Raw genomic sequence first — 14,021 nt, 5'->3', positions numbered from 1 at the left:
TGCTTAAATCTCCAAAATAAAGCTTAAATCCACATCCTGATGACTCAGGGGTTGGAGCGATACAACTGAGCCAGAGGAAACAATGTGGTAGTGATCTACCAAAGGGCAGTTCCTCTGCTCATTTCTCCAAATCTTGCAGTCCTGCACTTTCCTCTTCAGTTGCTTGTAGGAGCCTCCCATTTTCAATTTGTCTAAGATCATTCCTTTTGTCCCTCTTAGTCCACATCCCTCTAATCTTCATTCAATCACGTTCTTCAGCAAATTTTCATGCTTTAGAATATGGCCAATCCAACCGTTACCTGATCTTAATGATCTTCACTGACGATCTTTCTTCCTGCCCCATTCTGAGGAGTTCTTCATTCCTCTTGTGTTCACTCCAACTGACCTTTTCCATCCTTCTAAAGATCCATTAACGGCGCAATTGTTTGCGATTTTTCATGACCTGTCCAACCTTACGGTTGGCGGACGGGCGATTCGGCCAGGCGGCTTTTACATTTTTCTTGAAACCTCACCCAAGGGCAGGATGAAATCTGTGTTAGGAAATAAAATAAAAAATATCTGGGGACAGCATTTTTATGAGGTATGCTTTCAGGTGCTTGATTGTGATGCATGGACATTTTTTTGCAGCCTTTTAGTGCTTCATTTCATTATTTGCAGGTCCACAGCTCCCTAAGGCAGCTGTCTGCCTTCAAGGAGCTCTCTTGGAGTGCTCACCTGTGCCCAAGGTGATGTCGTCTCCCGCCCTCTTCCTGCCCCCACCCAGGCAACGCTAATCTTTTCTGCGTGTGTTTCACACTGGCTGACTGTTAATTGGCCAGCCTGTGTGAAATTGCACTCGGGGGCCCATTTCCCTGCCACTCCTGGGCCCAACTGTGCACGCACGATGGTCAAAAAATTCAGGCCCATATTTCAAAATTTTCTAGTCTTTGGATGCGCTTTCTCAGGTGCATGTTTCAGCCCCATACAGCAAGGCACTCCACATTACAGTTATGATAAATCTGCTTTAAGATATTCCTTAAACTTGCTTTAATTATTTTGTGGGATAGGAGTGTCGCTGGCAAAGCTAGCATTTGTTGCTCATCCCTAATTGCACTTGAGAAGGTGGTGGTGCAGTTCACTTGGTATAGGTGCATTTACAGTACAACTAGGAAGAGAGTTACAGGATTTTAACCCAACAACAGTAAAGGAACAGTGATATAGTTCCAAGTCAGGATGGTGTGTGGCTTGGAGGGAAACTTGCAGGTAGAGGTGTTCCCATGCATCTGCTGCCTTTGTCCTTCTAGGCAATAGAGGTCAAGGGTTAGAAGATGCTGTTGAAGGAAACTTGGTGAGTTACTGCAATGCTCCTTGTTTATGGTACAAACAGCTGCCACAGTGCATCAATGGTGGAGGGAGTGAATGTTTAAGGTGGTGGATGGGGTGACAATAAAATGGACTGCTTTGAACTGCATTGTGTCAAGCTTCTTGAGTGTTGTTAGGGCCTCATTCATCCAGGCAAGTGGAGAATATTCCATCACACTCCTGACTTGTAGATGATGGACAGGCATTGGGGAGTCAGGAGGTGAGTTACTCACCACCTCTGACCTGCTCATGTAACTACAGTATTTATATGGCTAGTCCAGTTCAGTTTCTGGTCAATGATAACACCAAGGATGTTGATGGTGGGGGATTCAGCAATGGCAGTGCTGTTAAATGTCAAGAGGAGATGGTTGAATTCTCTCTTGTTGGAGATGGTAATTGTCTGCCACTTGTGTGACACGAATATTACTTGCCACTTATTAGCCCAAGCCTAAATGTTGTTCAGGTCTTGTTGCATATGGACATGGACTTCTTCAGTATCTGAGGAATCACGAATGGTGCTGAATACTGTGCAATCACAAGCAAACTTCCCCAATTCTAGCCTTATGATGGAGGGAAGATCATTGATAAAGCAGCTCAGAATGGTTGTGCCTAGGACACTATCCTGATGAACTACTACAGTGATGTCCTGGGACTGAAATGATTGGCCTCCAACAACCACCACCATCTTCCTTTGTGCTAGGTATGACTCTAACCAGTGGAGAATTTTCCCCCTGATTCCCACTGATGCAATTTTGCTAAGGCTGCTTGATGCCACACTCGGTCAAATGTCGCTTTGATGTCAAGGGCAGACACTCTCACTTCACCTCTGCAATTCAGCTCTTTTGTCCATGTATGGACCAAGGCTGTAATGAGGTCAGGAACTGAGTGGCCCTGGCAGAACACAAATTGATCATCAGTGAGCAGGTAATTGCTGAATAAATCCCCCTTATAGCACTCTCAATGGCGCCTTTCATCAATTTGCCGATGATTGAGAGTAGATTGATGGTAATGGCAGGATTGCATTTGTCCTGCTTTTAGTGGGCAGGCCATATCTGGTGTTCTGATCCCAGTGGGAAACTGTAAACCAAAAAAAAACAAATTTACCAAATACCCCCAAATGAAGAAATTACCAGCAAGATTTCACTTTTTATAACTTTTACTTTAACACAAATCAGAACCAATGGACAGAATTTTATGTATGACATGTGGGTGGCAGACCCTGCACGTCAGCGCTTAAAATGTCGCGCGCTGACGTCGGGCGAGCGTCCTGACGTCAGCGCGTGGCATCACGATATTTAGCTGGGTGGGCGCGCGATGAAGCGCGATGCTTGCCCGCCATTAATTAAAGGCCTTATTAAGGCCCTTAACTCGGCAATCGATGCTGATTTTGAGGCGCCCGTGCGATCTTCGGCTTGGCGCACGGGCACAACGGGCAGGCGGGTAAGTGACTTTTTAACAAACCTCATCCACGGGCAGGATATGTGGGCTCAGAGGGGTTGTGAATATTTTATGTGAAGTATTTATTGCAGAAAGTGTTTTAAACTTGCCTGTGTGATTGTTAGCAGTTCAGATCAATTTCCAACAGCTTTCTCTGTACTTTGAAGCTTCAGCTCAGCAATCTGCAGACAGTAATCTTTATCGGGCCTGCAGCTTTCCGGAGGCCTCCATTTAACCTGGGGTATGGGTTCTGACATCTCCACTGGAGGCAGCTCCTCTGAGGAGGAAGGGAGGGCTAGAATAAGGAGGAGGCCAGGAGTGGACAATCAGCCTCCAGGGGAGCCACCTTTGGGAGGCCAGGCGCAGGCACAAGTGGCGCAGGGCCAAGAGTTTGTCCAAGGTGGAAGGGGCCGCAGAAGACGCCACTATCCTGCTGCCAGGGTATATAGGTGGCGAAGCAGCTACCTCAATATGACTGAGGTGCAGTGCCGAAGGAGGCTCCGACTGTCAAGGGGGACAGTGAACTATATCTGTCAGATGATTGGCCCTGAGATCTCCCCTAACTGTGTGGGTGGACACCCCATGCTAGTGGCTCTGAAGGCACAGTTGCCCTCCACTTCTATGCATCTGGCTCCTTCCAGGGCTCGGTGGGTGATCTTTGCAATGTCTCCCAATCAGCCGTCCACACTTGTGTCAAGCAGGTTACATTCTGTTCAGACGTGCATTGACCTTCATCCACTTGCACTGCGACCAGGCAAGTCAGGCACAGCGAGCCAGAGGCTTCGCAGCCATTGCTGTCTTCCCCCACGTCCAGGGTGCAATAGACTGTACATATGTGGCCATCAAGGCACCAGCAGGTGAGCCCGGTGCCTTCATCAACAGGAAGGGCTTCCACTCCATGAACGTGCAGATAGTGTGTGATCACAGGATGAAGATTCTGCAAGTTTGTGCAAGGTACCCAGGCAGCTCCCACGACGCCTACATCCTCAGACACTCCCAGGTGCTGGGGCTCTTCAGTGCTCTGGCTCGGCTGGATGGATGGCTGCTGGGTGACAAGGGCTATCCCCTCAGAAGATGGCTCATGACACCTCTCCGTCATCCAATATCAGAAGCTCAGGAGCGCTACAATAGGAGCCACGACACCACAAGGACTGTGGTGGAGAGAACCATCGGCCTTCTCAAGATGCGCTTCTGATACCTGGACCGCTCAATACCATACTCCAGTTCCCCCCAGATCGCGTCTCTCTGATAGTGGTAGCATGCTGCGTTCTGCACAATCTTGTGCTGGATGCAGTTGACGATGAAGACCTTGATGCAATGGATGCAGCTGCACATGCTGAATCCAGCAGTGGCTCAGAGGATGAGAATGCACAGGGCAATGATGAGGGGCAGCACGCCGACACGCTACTACACCAAGGAGGCAAGGACATCCGGCACACTTTAATCCAATGAACCTTCAGCTAGCTCCACACACAAGGATCAGCAGGACCAGCATTGCCTGGTGCTTCCACACATGGCACGTCGATGCTACATCTTCCACCTCATCAGCTGCAACTAAGGGCTTAGTACAGAAACATCAATGTCCACTCAAACTCTCATGATATGTCCGTGAAACAGACAAATGCAGCACAAAGGAAACACCCTCAGCCATGGTCACAAATGTGGACTTTATTGCCATCAAAAAAATGAACAAACGTCGCTCTGACGCAGATAGTGAAACATTCTCTAATCTATGGCCAACACAAAATCACCAGTGACAAACCTGTGGAGTGCCTAACATGCCTTATGTTTATGCTTGCATGTGCTATGTCTTGGTGCCGCCACATCGCTCAGGGTAGCTTGTTAGACAGCCTGCTGACTCTGCTGTCCTGTTGGCCTCGATGACCTTAGTGGCTGTCCTCTGACCTGTGGAGCCTGTGCTGGCCCCGCCTGGGAGGGAGTGGCCAGTTCCAGAACCGGCACCTCCCCAGTTGTCGCAGCCTCAACGGATGCAACGGTCACTGGCAGAGGGGCGGAGGAGCTGCTGCCCTCATCCGGAGCGCCCTGAGAGGAGCTCGCAGCGATGACAGGCAGCTGCTGCGCCGATGTGAGGTCACATTGGACCTCCCTGCTCACCACAGATGGATGGGCACCAAGCTGGGACACTAGGTGCCCAGAACATCTCCCACATTGCCAATGACCACCTGTGGCCATTAGCACTGTGAGGGCTTGCAGGTCAGAGCGTAACCCAATCAGAAGATTCTCAATCTGCTGGAAGCCCCTCTCCATGAGAGTCGCCAATCTCTCAATGGAGGAAGCCTGAAGCTCTGTTCTGAGGTTCATGCCATCACTGACACTCTGCCTGGATTCCTCCACCACAGAGACCAACTGAAGCACACCCTCATGCAACCCTGCCAGATGCTCCCGCGCACCCGGCCGCTTGTCCTGCAGCTGCTGCATGGCTGACATCTCCAGAGGCACATCAGCACAGCCCGACTCAGCATATGCCTGGTCCCCTGCAGTCCTCCGGCTGCTGGCACCATCGGCACTCTCTGTCCGTGCCATCTCCTCCAGCGATTGTGAAGTGCCCTCTTCACTGTGCCCCGGGACACTAGCCGACGTTATAATCCCCACCGATGTGGTAGTTGCTGCGCTGGTGCCTGGCTCGCTGAAATGATGTGATGCAAGTTACAAGTGTTGGCCCTCAGGTGTGGAGGGGGGGCTCTGGATGTGTTGGTGGCGGCCATGTTGTGGTGATGCTGAAATTAACAACAAGGACCGTGCACCAGTTAGCGTTCAGTCAGTAACACCATTCATCCCTTCCCCCCCAGGCTCATAATGCACTCAACCTTCAAGAACCTAAGGAGACCAACATTGGCAGGGTGGTAAATAGTCAAGAGGAGGCCCAAACATTACACGCGCATACAGACAGGCTGGTCAGATGGCCTAAGGAATGCCACATGGAATGTTATGTGGATAAGTGTGTGGTTAAGCACTTGGGCAAGACAAGCAAGGTATGGGAATACATGAGTACTGGTAGGACTGTGGGAAGTCACGACGATTACAGGGACCTTGCTGGGCAGACCCGTTAAGGCCAGACTTGCCTTTATTAGTTGAGGAATAGAATGTAGGAAAAGGAAGGTCATGTTGCAGAAAACGCTGTCGAGGCCACAGCTACAGTTCTGCGTTCAGTTGTGACCTGCGCTTCATGGGAGGGATGGCATTGGAGTGGGGAGAGTGCAGAGGTTCCTGGCCTGGATGCATGCTGGCCTGGAGAGTTGGAGTTATGAGGAAACATTGCACACACTTGTGACATTTGCCGTGGAGCACAGAAGATTGACAGGTCACATTATTGACCTTCATACCGTTATGAGGGGCATAGAACGGGTGGACAGAAGGCAACATTTCCTCTTGGCTCAGGGATGACTAATGTGGTGGCATTTATTTAAGCTGAGTGCCATGAGGTTGACAGGTGAGGTGCTGAGGACCTTTTGGACGGAGTAATGTGGGACCCACTGGCTGAAAGGGTGTTAGAGGTACAAACCCTCCTAAGATGCAATAAGTATTTGGCTGTGCAGCAGCGATGCCATGGCATGTTATGCCATGGGGATAGTGGTCACAAATGGGATAAGGCGACTTTGGAAGGTGCTAGAGATGCGCATCCTCAAGGGGCCGAGGGACCTTTGTGTATGACCCACACGTCTGACTGTACCAGTCTGTGAATGAGCAGTGTTGCTGCATTAACGATAGCAGCAACCATCAGTGCTTTGGATGGTGGGAAGACAGAGTAGATGGGACTGTGGGCCTCAAATACCTGGCCGCTGCAACCCAGCCTCACCGACACCTGCTGACCTGGCCGCTTGCCTCCTCCCCAGCTCCATGGCCTGCTCCTCAAAGTTGGTGACATGCTGCAGCACGACGTGCCCACCACCAGTCTGCAGATGCTCCCGGCTGTTGTGTTCTGTTTTTGCCTGCAGGACAGAGAAGAGCATTTATTGGGGCTGATCGCTCATGTACTCTGCATGAGCACACCGCACCCCAACCACAGTGGCCCATCTGAGGCTTCCAGTGGCTCCTGTCCACAGTACTGGTGATCAGTCACCAAAAGACAGTACGGCTGCTCCCAACCCCCTCCCACAACGGCCACCTTGGACTCATTCGGCGTCCATCACTTTGAATAACACATGGGTCTTAGTGCCCATGGCAAGGAGGCACAACTAAGTGCGGCGCCAAGGCCAGCAGATGGATCTTGGCCACGACACCTTGAGGCTCCCCTTCCACCATCTCATCACCATCAATAAGACATGTGTTGGAGTTCTGAGTATGTGTCTAGCTGCCTCCCCTGCAGGTTGCCTCCAGACTACTCAAATGCGACAAATACCAACATATGCTGTGGGGAGAACCTATCTTCTCCTCAACCACTAAGGCTGATGTAGGCATGGTCACTATCTGTTTGCCCACCCAGCGTGCGCTAAATGCCCAATGCAGTAACGACACTAAGACGTGCGGGGTGGGGGGGCCTCAAAGGCTAAGGCTACCTGCTGGGTCAAATAGCCAAGGCCGACATGGTTCTCACCCTTCCAGAGCGCAACAAATCTTGAAGCATTTGCGGCACCGCGTTCCTGTGCGCTGCACAGCATCTTAAGAGCTCACGACCTCTGCCACCTCCTGCCAGACCTGCTTGGTAACATGGGGGGCCCTCCACCTCGGGAAACAAGACCTCCTGACGTTCTGAAACCTCTTTGAGGAGGGCAGCAAGGCAGGCATTAGAGAACCGAGGGGCACACTGGCCTCCCGCTGGCCTACCCTGCAGCCTGCACGTCTCCTCCTCTGCCCTGCCCTCCTCTAGAGCCCGCTGTGCAGACTGGTCACTGGCCATGGTGAACAGCCTGGCCTTTCTTTATACAGACTGCCGGTTCCCCATTGGAACCGGCAGTCTGTACACGCCTGCTGCACATTTGAAGTTCGTGCTGTACACGGGAGTCTGCAACGTGCTGGGTGGGCCTTAATTGGCCCGCCCGCGCAAAATGGCAGCGCGGCCCGTTTCGCTGGTGCTGATTGGGTTGGGCCCGCCCGCCCGACAAACATAAAATTCTGCCCAATGCAAATTAAACATGAATTAACAGGCAAATGATACTTCAAATAAAAAGCTAAATTTCACTTCAAATTATCGATACAACAAGATATGTCTTACACAACCACAAGCATACACATCATTCCACGCACAAAGGTGGCACCATGTGTAATTTCACAGTCTTTTCGAATCAGTTGATTCGGCCCTTGAGACATATTCACCAGCAGGCATTTGCCATCTAAAGTTGATGGATATGATTAACACTGACAAGGTGCATGTCTATAAACTCTGCCTACTCAGGTTACATCGGTCTTGATGGCATGGCTTTCCAGCATTCCTTTTCAAAAGGGCCAACCAACAATCCCAGTTCATGATCTAGTCCTCTGATTCAAACTCTCAGCTCTTTCACATGCCTGAGCCACTCACACCACTTTTTTGGACTCCACCCCTGCTCGCTTGTACATCGCTTCCCCGAGAGCTTCTAGAATTCTATTTTTCTTCTTACTGCCAAACAGAAAACTGCCCTTTTCATAGAGGGCTTTGCAGGCTTCTGCTCACAAAAATTCTATGTTCCCCTTACTGTCTCTGTCAGCTTTCTCTTTGTGTCTGCAACTGTATGCTGATTACCTTAGGGCAATTAGCTCTCCTACCTTTTTTAAAGCAGTAGCTTCTTTGTCTCTCTTCTCTGTGTCCGGATACACAGCTTTTGTATCTTAACTTATTCCTGTTGGTACTGCTTCCAAGTCATGGGTTGCCAGGTCATATGGACCACTATTTCTTATTATGTAAGAAAATTACAATTGATCCCTTTATATTTGATGCAAACTCTTGAAAGTCCTTTTCAAACATTCTTAAAAACAATTACAGATTCAGTAGACATTTTAAAGAAATTACAAATGTTCCTTACTGTTACTGCTTCTGGATGAAAGGTTGTCACACTGGGCAATTTTTTACATTTTGCAGTAGGTGCTAGTGTTCCAGCTGCACTGCAGTAGCTTGGCTAGGGCACATGGTTTCAGTACTACTGCCAGGATGTCGTCAAAGCCCATAGCTTTGGCTGTATCATTGACCAGACTTTTGTCGAATATCCCTTTGTGTGGCTCACTGTCAATTCAAGTATTGTCTGACAACATTTTGGTAAAGTGCCTTGGGATGTCTTACTTCATTGGAGATGCTTTATAAATGCAAATTGTTATGAGGTGCATGCCAATTCGTGAAGATGGTCAAGATGGAGCTACTGTTCATGATTCCCCAAGCTTTGTGCCAGGTTCAGTTTCACCAAATACAGTCCTGATTATCGCAGTCTGTCCCATGTACAGAGCTACAATCATTCTTTCATCTCTCCAGTCAACTCTGATCGCCTCCAACACTTTCAATAGCTTTTACCAGTTTACATGGTCATTTTTTCTTAACAATCCACAAAGCAAATGCATGCTTCTGGCTGGCATTTTTGCTTCTTTTGCTTAATATTCTCATCACTGTTATAGTCTCTAGTTCCACAACCCAATCCTAAAGCTGACTTGATCACAGCCAATGTAATGAAAAGCAAGAGGGCGTGAGGTAATCCCTCCAGAAATTATGGAAGGATTTGAGGAGATGGCAACAAGGAAATTGATTAAGTAAAAACAAAAAAAATTCTGGAAATAATCAACAAGTCAGTCAGTATCTTTGGGGAGAAACATCTCGACCTGAAACGTTAACTCCCTAGTTCTAACAGCATCTGTGGAGAGAAAAAGCAGAGTTATATACGGACTCGAAAAGTTAACTCTGTTTTTCTCTTCACAGATGCTGGGTGACCTGCTGAGTATTTCCAGCATTTTTTTTTGCTTTTATTTCAGATTACCAGTACCTACAGTATTTTTCTTCTGTAAGAGAATTGATTAACTTGTGCAAAGAAGTGTATACGAAGGGGCGAATGTCTGGAAGGCTATTTGAGGAGCGGAATGGTCCCATTGGAGAAAAAGGGAAATACCGCGAAATGAGATGAGCGTCACACCATAACTCTGATTATACCTGTATCCAAGATAATGTTAAAGATCCGAGCAGATAGATTAGGAGTCAAAGCGAGCCATTAGATCGGCTCCGAGGTAGAGAGCCCAGAACTGCAGCAAACAGTTGTAGAGAGTCCCCTCCCCACACCACAATCTGCCATCCTTTTCAACACAATGATGTTTATACAACCCAGGCACTTACTGCCGCACACACACACAAAAAATAACTTGCCAACCTTATTGACAGAAATGCTGAGTTCAGGCACATTTGATTTAAAAAAAATGTTAAAAGTGTGAAACTAAGTAGGGGGTTTTGTTTGCAGTCAGGCTGGAGGAGGAGAGAGCGACCAGCAGGAGGTGCCTGTGCGCGCTAGTGACAAGCCGGCAGCGAGCACTTGGCCACTGGGGCTGAGATGGTGGAAAAGGCAACAGCAGCAGGCAGGTCAGTCACTGCTTCTTTCAATCCTCTTCAGAGTGAGCCATTAACAATTCAAGTCAGCATCCTCACCATCTGGGGAAAAAGAGGGAGGTTTTTTAACAGTAATAATTCTAATACATTGAATCCAGGTTGGAATGTTTTTTCACTTACCCCCCCCCCATCCACCCACCCACCCAGTGTTTGTATTTGTTTGAATGGAGCTTTGTGCCTTGCCCCCCTCGCGAATTTTATTCACTAGTTGTAGTTTGCAGCTGGGCCCCGCGCTCTCTGCCTGCGTTGCTCTGCTTTCTGGTCACCAGTTGCCGACAGTCCCAGTACAACATCTCCCACCCCCCCTGCTCTCTCTCTATCTCTCTCTCTATGTGTGATCTTGTGTTTTATGACGGCTGCTGGAATTTGGAGATGGGTACACGCAGTGTCAGAGAGAGCGGGCCCGGGGCTAGCAGCCAGGCACACTTAGAGCCAATCTGCCTCGGCGCTCTCTGACTTGTTTCGCGATTATTTACATGAAGCATGAATGCTGCCGCCCCTGCCTCAGCCCCGAGTCGAAAGGGAAGGGCACGGGAGCTCATCTTCACAAAAAGTGCGCGCACCCACCCAGCAAAATGGTGCAGAAAGAGCGGCGCCTGAACAACAGGGGCTCCAGGTTAAGAAGGAGCAAAGTCAGGACAACAGCTGTCGCCCCCCCCCCCCCCCCCCATCCCCCTTCCCCAGATAAGGCCAGCGTGCAGTCTGGATGGGTCATCGGGGCAGCCGACCAAGGCGCGGAGTGGAAACCGTGACCAGAATTTAGCTTGTGTTGTATTTGTGGAGCTCGTGTCAAACACAGTTTGGAAGCTTGGTTCTGTTTCTCTGCTCACTTGAGGTCTCTCCAGTCCCTTTCCATTTAATGCAACAGCGGCCTGCTCAGTTGAGTCACTCTGAGAATGGAAAGTATGACAGTGTCTGCCCCACAGAGGCTGTGCTCTACACTGAAAGAATGACCCAACTAATTTCTCCTTTTAAAACCCAATAATCCTCTCTTAACACGGCTGGGCGACGGTTATTTTTAAGCATATTTTCTCAGAAGAGTTGTAAAATCTGGCAACTAGGCAAAACACAAGTGCAAACTGGAGTCAAGAGCGTTCCAGGAGCCAGGAAACCTTTATTGCTTGTTGGTGTGTTTTGAAAAGCAGAGTTAGCTTTTCTAAATAGTTCTGTGAACTTATGTTGGTTGGTTTGAAATAAACCCCTTCTTTCTGAGAAACAAGCAAATTCATTGTTTCTCTTCTAAAACGAAACCCGATTCTTTAAATACAGCCACTACAGCTTGTAACAACAAATAATTGATTTTACAATGTTACTTATTGTCACTTTAATAGGATTTCAATTGTACAGTATTTAAAGAGTAATTCTACTAATTGGAGCAGGGGTTTTGATGAGAAGGACCTCTTGGCCACAGATCCTGGCCTCTGGTGTTTGTATTCTATTCTGGCCTCATGAGCATCTGCCTATTTAAATTGCTCCACTGTGGGTGATTGTACCTTCAGCTGCCTAGGCCCTAAGCTTTCAATTCCCTCAACCTCTTTGTTCCTTTATGATGCTTCTTAAAACATACTGGCTTGACCAGCTTTTGACCACCAGACCTAATATCCTGTTATGTGGCTCAATGTCCCAAGTTCATAATATTTATGTGGAGCACTTTGGGATATTTTACCATGTCAAAGGTGTGATGTAAATCGTTGCACGAATGCCGTGCTGAGTGGCACAGGTGACCATGATCTTCCAATCTTTCCGATCAGGGCAACAGTTCTTGGAGTTCTGGTTGAATCAGTCTTTAATGTGGTCCAGGGTCCACCTGCAGTTCACGGACGTCCATACTGAGCGAGGTGTTGACACGAGTAGTGCCAACCCCATTCATGCTGTTGTCTTATAAGAATTTTGTACTGACTATATTTGACTAGAGTAATGGGAAGCATGGGGCGCTTTCCTGTTGCCTTCCTTGTATGTGTTTGAAGGGAACACAAAAGCCTCTACCCAGAGGATCCTCTGTTGACCATCACTCGTAACCCTGAGCATGGGACCCTTCCAGGTACCATCAGCTGGACCTGGTGCTCACGAAAGGGCAGGGTCAGCCCCACTGGGGGTCATTCAGATACCCCTGCTACCTTAGTTATATAAATACAAGTTGTTATTTACATTGCGGTTTTAAAAGTTTGGAAAGGAATTATTGTCAGCCTTTGCTGTCACAGTGGTGGGTAAAAGCTAAATCAGGACATCATTGTGTCATTAACTGCAGATATATGCACATTAATAGGAAACTGGGGTTAAACTTTGATTTGAGGCTCCATGATGTATCCCTACATTGCTCCTGAGGATAACAGTTTTCCTGGGGAATTCCAATGATATTGTGCTTCGCTTAGCTTCTCAATCTCCTTTTGTATGTGTGTCAGCCTTTGGCTCAGTTGATTGTACTCTCATATCCTGAGTCAGAAAGTTGGGCTCAAGTCCCACTCCAGAGTTTGAGCATATAATCTAGGTGCTGTCTTTTGGTTGAGACATTAAGTCTGCCCTCTTCGATAGATCCATCCCATGGCAATATTTGAAGAAGTGCTGGATACTTTTGCCTGGTGATGTGGTCAATATTGATCCCTTGCACAACATCATGGAATCAGATACAAAAGCAAAATACTGCAGATGCTGGAAATCAGAAATAATGACAGAAAATGCTAGAAATACTTGGCAGGTCTGGCAGCATCTGAGAGAGAAACATTTAATGTTTCTGGTCTATAACCATGTGATAATGGAAACAGATTATGTAATCATTATCTCATTGTTGTATGGAAACTGGCTGTATTTCCATAACTACAACAGTGACTACACTTGAAAAGTACTTTGTTAACTGTAAAGCGCTTTGGGATGCCCTGAAGTTGTGAAAGGTGCTATATAAATACAAGTTATTTTTCTTTTTATCTCAATGGAATTGAGTTAGCCTAACTGCACAATGTGTAGAGCCTACTCACAATAGGACCATTTCTTCTAGGTGGTGTCCTCCCTTTTTGAGGAGGGGAAACTTGGCTGTCTCTATGGGGAAAACCTTACATTTGCTCTGGCCTTTCTCAAATCAGGACCCCCCATTTAAGGGCATGTGAATTTGTCTCTGCATTGTCTGGTCTAAAGAGAGCTCAGTGAATACTTGTTTTCCCACACAAACACACTTTGCTCTGCTCACATTCTTTGAAGCTGCCTCTCCAAACCAACCTGTCTCCCAACCCTCCTCTCCATCTTCAAAAGCTGACTTGAATTGCTTTTTTTTGACCAACCTATCATGTTCTAAACCTCCAGCAAAAGTTTGATATCCATTCCTTTCCTATTGTATGAAGTGCCTTGGGATAGATTTCTCTATGTTGGAGATAGTACATAAATGCAAATAGCTGACATCAGATTGCCAATTAAATTTTAAAAGCCAAGAGACAACTTTTCCAACTTTTCCATTTTTAACGTTTTTTTTAGATGCGGTGTATATTGTGGAGCAGTGGAATGGAACAAAGCATGTGTGGCCATGAGCAGTAGCTTCATTTTCAAGATTTGGTTTTGTACGTTCCTAACCAAAAATTAGCATTTGTAAAGCAGCTCTAAGGTCCCAAGGCACTTTACTGAAATATTGTCAGACAGAATTTGACACTAAGCCACATAAGGGGATGTTAAGACAAAAGTTTGGTCAAAAAGTGTGTTTAAGGAGCACCTTAAGGTAGAAGAGATATGTGGAGAAGTTTACTCG

The 14,021-nt window shown here is 47.6% G+C and overlaps 1 protein-coding gene across 4 annotated transcripts in view; it reads left to right on the top strand.

The window, feature by feature from the left end:
• The first annotated feature begins 10,113 nt into the window (after positions 1-10,113).
• Positions 10,114-14,021, top strand: part of LOC144679064 (engulfment and cell motility protein 1) — a 272,728-nt gene continuing 268,820 nt past the window's right edge. The window contains exon 1 of one of the 4 annotated variants that reach the window (XM_078539327.1): positions 10,114-10,264. The gene's annotated coding sequence lies outside the window, so the exon portion shown is untranslated. The remainder of the gene's footprint in view (positions 10,265-14,021) is intronic. The other 3 variants (XM_078539329.1, XM_078539330.1, XM_078539331.1) reach the window with 3 other exon arrangements.

Source organism: Cetorhinus maximus, chromosome 3, assembly GCF_964194155.1.
Source record: "Cetorhinus maximus chromosome 3, sCetMax3.hap1.1, whole genome shotgun sequence".
NCBI lineage: Eukaryota > Metazoa > Chordata > Chondrichthyes > Lamniformes > Cetorhinidae > Cetorhinus > Cetorhinus maximus.
This window is presented reverse-complemented; position numbering and strand designations above follow the sequence as displayed.